This window comes from Sminthopsis crassicaudata, chromosome 1 (assembly GCF_048593235.1).
Source record: "Sminthopsis crassicaudata isolate SCR6 chromosome 1, ASM4859323v1, whole genome shotgun sequence".
Lineage (NCBI taxonomy): Eukaryota > Metazoa > Chordata > Mammalia > Dasyuromorphia > Dasyuridae > Sminthopsis > Sminthopsis crassicaudata.
This window is the reverse complement of record NC_133617.1, coordinates 744,451,592-744,459,853: the sequence shown is the minus strand read 5'-3', so window position 1 is coordinate 744,459,853 and position 8,262 is coordinate 744,451,592. Positions and strand designations below refer to the sequence as shown.

Below are 8,262 nucleotides of genomic sequence, written 5' to 3'. Positions count from 1 at the left end.
CTCTCACCTGGTGGCCCCAGGCCTCCTGGTCTCCAGCCCCAAGTCTTGTCCCTCTCTGGGCCCCAGGCCTTCACCCCCTGGACCCTACAAGTCCCAATTTCCAGCCCTTTCCCAGCTCAATCTCCCAGCAACTGGCCCCTTGAGAAGGGCCTAGATCTGGGCCTGGCAGGGGCATCGGAGGCCAGCTGGGCCAGCCCCCTCATTTTACAGATGGGCAAACTGAGGCCAAGTATTTACTCAAGGTCTGTGAGTAGGAAGCATCAAAGTGGGGATTTTCAGCATCAAACTCCCTCCCTTCAGGGCCCAAGGAGGGAGAGAAAAAATGGCCTCCCAATAAGGCCTGTGCCCAGCAGTCCTGGAGGGGCCCAAAACATGGGGTCTGTGAGCCAGACCGACACTGTGAGAAATGATGGCTCAGCCCGGTGCAGGGAGACATAGGCTGGGAGGAGCGGGGGCAGAGAAAAAAGGGCAGAAGGAAGAGAACCTGGGAAAGGACCAGAGACAACGAGGGAAGTCAGGACCACCGAAGGCTGACCAATCAGCGTCCAGAGATGGATGGTGGGAGAGACCTTTCACCTCCGGAAAGAGGAACAGTGGATCAGGGCACGAGGACTTATCCTCTGTCAGCACGGTTCAGAGATGGGAGAGACACAGAGACAGAGACAGAGAGAGAGAGACCAAAGTGGGGAGAGAGACAGAGATAGAGAGGGAGGAAGAGAGACAGAGAGGGAGAGAGACACAGAGACAGAGACAAAGAGAGACCAAGTGGGGAGAGAGACAGAGAAAGAGGGGGAGGAAGAGAGACAGAGAGGGAGGGAGAGAGACACACAGAGGGAGAGACATAAGTGGGGAGAGAGACAGTGACACAGAGACAGAGATGGAGGGAGAGAGACACACAGAGAGACAGGGAGACAGAGGGAGATGGCCAGGCAGATGAGAGATGACGGAGGTCGAGGTGGTGAGATAAGAATACCGGGAGGTGACAGACGGACAGAGGCCACGGACGGCGGACAAACAGCCGGCAGGCTCTCTGGCCGGGCCGGCCTCTGGGAGCGGCGCCTTGGATTTATGCTGGGACCTGAGTTCCCAGACCCCTGGGCCGCTCCGCTGCCACAAAGCCCCGGGGGTTGAGCCTGGCCACCCGCGGTCTGACGCCAGTCCCGCGCCCTCTGGCACGCACAGCTTTGTGTCGGGGAACATTCCCGGGCACACAGGTGCAAGCGCACGTACACAGCCCGCCGCGCTTCTGCCGGAGCCCACCCTGTCGCGCAGGGAGCGCGGACAAGTGCACGTTCACGTGCATGAAAATACCGGCGTACGTTTAAGTGAGCCAGGGCGGTCACGTCATCCCCCGCCGGGTCATTGGTCCTCCTGGAAAACGAAGGACAGCCGTGGTCCCAAACCGGCCGCGCCCCTCTGGACTCTGCACCCCGAGGGGGCTTTCACTGAGGGATGCTGGGAAGGGATGGAGGCGGCTTGGCGGCGGTCTCAGGCGGGGAAAGGGGCCGTTGGGTTTGCTGTAATTGGGCCCTGGGCGATTCACAACAAAAAGGGCCCAGAGGAGACGCTGCAAGGGGGGCCGGGTCTCCCCCCAGGACGCGGACGTCGGGGTGCGCCCGCCCGCGTCTCGAGCTCTGGTTTTAAAACCCAAAGTGGCTCCTTTCTGGTTCTATCGAGTCTTCTGTGGGCACTGAGGGAGACCGGGCTCGGAACGGAGCGGCCGGCGCGTCCCCGAGTGCTCTGCCGCCCCGGGTGCCCGGGAGGGGAGGGGGCCGCCGGTCTGGCCCTGGGCGTGGGGAAATCGGAGCTCGTCTGAGTGACCTTGGCCAGGGTCGTTCCGCTCACACAGCGGGACAGGCCTGGTCCCGAGTGTCCCCGAGCCCCGATCCTGGGCCGCCCTGGCAGGCTCTTTCCGGAGCACGGCCCGGCCTGGCCCGGAGCCATCCCCGCCCGGGGCCGCTCCCCAGGAGGACGGAGGCGCCTCTGCCAGGCTCTGGGGGGGGGTGAAGCGAGGAGGGGGCCGCCTCTGCCAGGCTCTGGTTGGGGGGGCGCCTCTGCCAGGCTCTAGGGGGGTGAAGCGGGGAGGGGGCCGCCTCTGCCAGGCCCTGGGGGGGCCTCTGCCAGGCTCTGGGGTGGGGGGCCTCTGCCAGGCTGGCAGCTGCTGTCCTTCCTGGCTGCCTTCAAAGTGGTCGCATTTCTCGGCCTCTCGGAGGCCGGCTTCCCAGGCAGAGGCGAGACCCCGGGTTCCCAGAACCCTCCGGATGTGAGGTCACCGGGATCGGCTTCCAGGAATGCGCTTCTGGAGGAGAAACGAAAGCAGCCGAGCCGGCCTCCCCGCGCTCCGGCCCCGCGAGTGGCAGCTCCTGGGGGCGGGGCGGGAAAGGACCGCCTTCCCCCCCATCCCCCCCCCCCCCCCCCCCCGGGAAGGACGGCCCGCGGCCAACGAGCGAAGGTTTCTGAGAAAGGAGAGCGGACTGCTCCCGGAGGGCGGCCGCCCCTTCCTGGGAAGTGGCCTGGAAGGGCGCCAGCTGCCTTCTCGCCCGCCGTAGGGACCAGCCCGCCCCCCCCCCCCCGCAACCGATGCCCCGGAGAGGGGCACAGAGGGGCCCTGGGCCCCCGAGCTCTGGGCGAGCTTGGGTCCCCCAGAGAATGGCCGCTCCTCGAGGGCAGGGCCGCCTCATGCCGTTTTCGGGCTCCACACGATTTCTCATTCCTGGATTTAGATGTTCCAGGACGTGGGAGCCCCCTCTGCCGCGGGGGACCCCGGGGGTTGCCCAGAGCTGGGGAGGTCAAGCGACTTAGTGAGAGTGTCAGGGACCGAACTGTCGGAGCCTTCTGGGAGAGCTCCCCAGTCAGTGCCCCGCCCCCCGCCCGCGGTCAATATCTGATAAACACTAGCAGAATATGAGGAGGTAGTTAGAGGAAGGGAGGGAGGGAGGAAAAGGAAAGAAGGGAAGGAAGGGAGGCAGGGAGGAGGAAGGGAAGGGAAGGAAGGAAAGAAAAGGAAAGGAAGGAGGGAGGGAGTTGAAAAACTGGGGCTGTTTAATCTGACGAAGGGAAGCCTGGGTAGTAGGGGACAAAAATGACAGGGCCTTCACGTATTTGAAAGGCTATGGTAAAGGGGTTTATTCTTCTTGGCCTCGGGAGGAGGCAGGAGGAATGAGGCAAAGTTTCAGAGAGGCAGATTTAGGCTTATTATCAGAAAAAAAACCCCTTCCCCTCCCCAGGTGGAATCCACCATTAGCTTTTCTGGGCTAAGTGCTCCAATGAGCTGCCTCCAGAGCTGCCGGTTCCTCCCCTGATCTTCCTGCAGAGACTCTGGTCTGTCCCAGGTGGATGCCCCTTCATCCAGGCTTCTGAGGTTCCTTCCAGTTCTCCACTTCTGTGGTTCTAGGTTCCAGCCCTCACACAGCTCTTTGGGGCCCTGTGTGACCCTGGGCAAGTCACTTAACCCCAGCCTCAGAAAGAAAAAAAAGGATTAAAAAAGAACGAAGGACAAATTCAGAACTCACAGGGCAGGATGCAGTAATTAGCCCAATGTCCTTGGTCACCTTCCCTTAGACTTCCCTTCATGACCCAACTAGACTGGCTCTGGAGGGCCCTGAGAACAGACCCTGTTCCCCCAAACCAGCCCCTTTGGCCAGCCCACCCACCACTTGCTTAGCAGGCTGGAATGCCTACTCTTCAGTCTCTGACTTGTGCTCCTGCTTAGAGGACAGGCTTGGGGTCACCCCCAAATATATCCCGGCCTGTCCAGCTGCTCCTCCCCTGACCCAGGAAAAGTCAGGGAGACACGATTTGGTGAGAACAGGTGATGGGAACATCCAACAGGCAGGAGACTGAATGCAACAGTCCCTTCCCTTCTCGGACCCATTGTCCGAAGTCCCATGACTGTCTTGACTCAGAAGATAAAGCTTTAAAAACAGAAAAAAAAAAAAAAAAAAAAAAAAACCCTCCAGTCAACATCCAACCAAAGCCTTTTGCTTTACAGAGTGTGAAGAAACTAAGGTTCAAGGTCTCCTCCGGGATCACCCAGCTAGCAAGGGTCCGAATCAGAGCATGGGAATACAGATTTAGAGCGGGTACAGCGGAGACCCCATCGAGTCCCACTTCCTCACTTAACAGTTGAAGAAACTGAGGCACAGGAAGGGAAGTGATTTATTGGTCCAAGATCCGTTGGCCAGTAAAGGAGCGGGATTTAGGACTTGGTTTTGTTTCACTTTTTGCCTTTCTTTGAGTCTCTGGTAATTAGACCAGAGCCTGGTATGCAGCAGGTGTAGAATAAAGGCTTCCTGACTTGACTTCTGCCTGGAGGCACTGGTGGGGCTCTGAAGCAGGCGGCCTTAGTGTAGATTCTGCCTCTGAGGTTTACACCTTGTGACATGGAGCATCATCCTTGGGGATGGAATCCCACCTGCAGCTCCGCCATTAGCTGCCTGGATGATCTTGGCTAAGTCCCTGTAGGGAGGGTCTCCACCCTCCCTGAACCTGTTTCTTCATAAAGGTTGGACTCAGTGACCTTTGTCTTTCCTTCCAGGTCCTTTCCTATCCTGTCCTGCTGCTCTCTCATTGACCTTGGCTGAAAAGGATGCATTTTGGCTCTGGTCCACGTTCTCCTCTCTCTCTCTCTCCTGTCTGTCTGTCTCTCTCCTTTCTCTTTGTATGTGTGTCTCTGTCTCTGTCTCTCTCCTTTCTCATCTCTCTGTGTGTGTCTCTGCCTCTGTCTCTCCTTCATTCACACCCTGCAGCCCAGATTTCAGGAAAGCCTGTGCTGCAGGGGGGGAAGCCGAGGAGGGTGCCAGAGACAGGGTCCTATTGTCCAGGGGACAGAGGAGTGGGCAGGGACCCTGCAGGGGGATGGGCAGAGTTCGGAGGGGTAAGACTGGACCCGAGCTCAGGGCTGGATGAACGCCTGTTTGCACCAGCCCCAGAGCCCTGAGGAGCCCCTCACTTGTGCCCGGGCTTGGCAGCAGGCAGGGACACTCCCCTTCCCCCCCCCCCCCCTGCACACACTTACGCTTCTGCTGACAAGCTTTGGAGAAAACCACGTCATCCTCCCAGATCAGAGCTTCCCCGGCAGTTACACAAGAGACTTCCTATCACCGGAGTGACTTCACCCATGTGTGTGTGGAATCCCGGACAGAGAAAGACCAATGTGGGCTATTTATAGCCCAGGTGCTTCTCTCTCCCCGGCAGGAAGCGGGCGGGAGGAGGCTGGGGATGATTTACCCTCTCTTCCAGTGTATTAGGGCCCGGCTGCATCACCCACCTTCTCACATTCCCCCACCCCCAGCCCAGCCTGGGGAGCGCTCTGTACCAGGAAGCCGTGTCCTAGTTCCTTTTGATAAAAATCTCCCACTGACGCCAGCCCCGGCCTGCCCGGCCTGCCAGGGGTTAGGAAGTCAAGGTCTGGGCTGGAAAGGTTCCTGAGCTTGTCCCAAAGGGCAGCCCTGGGCTGCGTTGTAAGGACCGGGAAAAGGGCAGAAGTGGCTTGGTTGTAGAGCCCAGGACCAGGTGGGATAGATGGGATGAGATGGGGTAGGAGGGGATGGATTGGGACAGGGCAGGACGGCATGGGACAAGATGGGACGGATGGGAAGAGATGGAACAGGTTGGGATGGAATGGGATGGGATGAGATGGGACAGGACAGGACTTGATGGGACAGGATGGCATGAGACAAGACAGGATGAAATAGAACAGGACGAAATGGGTTGGGATGGGATGGGACAGGACAGCACGGGATGGGATGGGATTTGAGAAGAGCTGAAAGAACTGAGAAGCATCCTGGGCCTGCCATTCTACCTTGAGACTTTCTTTCAAGGAACCCCAAAGCTGGAAGAGTCTCCAAGGCCACTCATCCATACGTGACCTAGAATTTCCTCTCCTCTGACTCAGACAAGTGGACACCCTCCTTCTTCCAGAGGCCGGGAGCTCCCAGCCTCTGTCTCCCACCATGAGATATCACTTTTTATCTTTGCACCTCCCACCCGCTGCCTTCAGTTCTGCCTTCTGGGGCCAAATAGAACAAAATTGTTTCTTTCCTCCATCTCGAGATATTATGTCCCAACCTTATCCCACCCCTTCATTTTCTCTTCCCCAGATTAAATATTCACAATGTGTTCAGCCGCTGATCAAGTGGCAAGATTTCGAAGCCCTTGGCTAGGCTGGCTGTCCTCAGAAAGTCTTCTAGTTTGTTGATGTCTTTCAGAAATGCACAGCCCAGACTGACCACAGTGTGTCCTGACCCTCCACTGTGGGACCGTCCCTTCCCTAATTCCGGACATCATCTGAGAAGAGTGTCTGTCACCCTATACTGTTCACTCACAGTCGGCTCCCGGGCCACTGAAAACCCCTGATCTTTTTCTAATGAATTGATGTCTAGTCACACACCTTCTCCATCTTATCAGTGAAAGACTTTACATTTACAACTACTCTGTTTCATCTTAATTCAACCCGACCCTGTGTCCGAGCCTGTCCAGAACTCCTGGGAACACAGTGTCATCTCTGCATTCCCGCCTTATGTCATCTGCCAATATGACAAGCTGGCCACCCGTGGTCGTTCTTCATGACAAAACTGTCCGCAGTACCTCTCCAGCCTCAGTCCCAAGCCCCAACACCAGGCAACTCTTGCCAAATCACCCCCTCCCCAACTCTGAATTCCTCAGCTGTGATTATCCAGTCCCACTGGATTCTTGAGGTTCGATTGAGGCCCCACAAGGCCTGTTGGTTAAGATTAAGGTTAACCTGGAGTCAGAAAGACTCTGCTTCCTGAATTCTGGATTCAGGCCACTCAGGAGCCCTGGGATTCGGGGCAAGTCACTTTACCTTGTGTGCCTCAGTTACCTCAAAAATTAGAGAAGGAAATGGCAAACTGCTCCCGTATCTGCTAAGAAAACCCTAAAGGTCAAAAGGAGGCAGTCACAAGGGAACAACAACAAAAATGGCAGCTTTAGTTTCTTAATTTGCAAAATGAGGTGGTTGGAAGGGGTAACTTCCAGCTCTAGACTTGGGACCCCCAAGATTTCTTCTTGCTCAGAGGGGTGTATCCCAGAAGGAATTTCTCCCTCTCTCTCTCTGTCTCTCCTGTCTCTCCTTCTCTCTCTCTCTCTCTCTCTCTCTCTCTCTCTCTCTCTCGCTTCTTCCCTCCCCCCCTTTTCCCAGAGCCACCAAGTGTGTTACAAAGTACCCTGGTTAACACAGAGTCAGAAGGCCCAAGTTCAAGGCCCTTCTCTGAAAGTTATGTGACTCCCTTGACATGTTTATCTTTGAGTTTCAGTTTCTTTCTCTGAAAATGGCCTGAGAACATCAGCCCATCATCCTCACAGTCTCAGAAGTTGTCACAATGGCGTCAGATCCAAATAGAAGCAAGTTCCCGCTGGTCACCCCGTGACTTAGAAAATGACAAATCAAGGTCACTTGCTTTGTATTTCTTCAGGTTTTGTCCACCATGTTCCATCGCCTTTCCTGACCGTGTCCTGAACTTGCATGGGGGCTGCTTGCTGGCCACAAGATGCTTATGCTAGTCCTCTCCCTATTTTACAGAGGAAGAAGCAGAGGGTGGAAAACAATGGCTCAATGGCAGAGCCAGGATGGAACCCAGCCCTCTGATTATGAATTCTGGGAAGGTCGGGATGTGTGATGAGCTTTTGTGCCTAAGCATGAGGATCAGAGCGCACTCCACCCCACCTTTGCTCTCCAAACACCAGGGAAATGCTGTTTTCTGACTTTGTCCCTCATTCTCTCTGTTCCTCTTTGCTCCTGGGCATGTTCGTCCCTCCATGGCCCATCACCTGGGGCATCCCATAGCCTGACCACCCCTGCCTGGTGATTCCCCGCTCGGCTTGTCTGGAGACAACTGGGCCCTACTGCCAGCTCCTGAGCGGGAAGAACTGGGGATGTTTGACCTTTACAGACCTGAAGCTTCTTAACGTGGCTGCCCATAAAACTGGTGAAGAACAGGACCTGGGCGGTGCTCGGGAGCTCAGAGGTCATCAAGGACAGTCCCCTCATTTCAGAGATAAGAAAACTGAGGGACAGAGAGAAGAAGGGGTTTACTCAAAGGTCACATGGTTAGTAAGGAGCAAAGGCAGGACTCGAATCCAAGTCTTGTCCTCTGCCCACTGCCCTGCCTTCTTTCCTTGTCCATCAATCAATAGGGATCTGGAGAGGCTGCCCCGGCCAAACGTGGGCCTGTCAGTACAAGTAGGTCACTCATCTGTGGCACTTGAAAGTTTACAGATTCTGCATGATCTTGCTTGACC

The 8,262-nt window shown here is 56.5% G+C and overlaps 1 long non-coding RNA gene across 1 annotated transcript; it reads right to left on the bottom strand.

Moving 5' to 3' along the window:
- Positions 1–3,424: 3,424 nt before the first annotated feature.
- LOC141552041 (uncharacterized) lies at positions 3,425–5,304 on the bottom strand. Its single transcript, XR_012485042.1, has 2 exons — positions 5,018–5,304; positions 3,425–3,914 (listed from the first exon to the last, which is right to left on the bottom strand). It is a non-coding gene; the product is annotated as an uncharacterized LOC141552041 (long non-coding RNA).
- Positions 5,305–8,262: the final 2,958 nt, after the last annotated feature.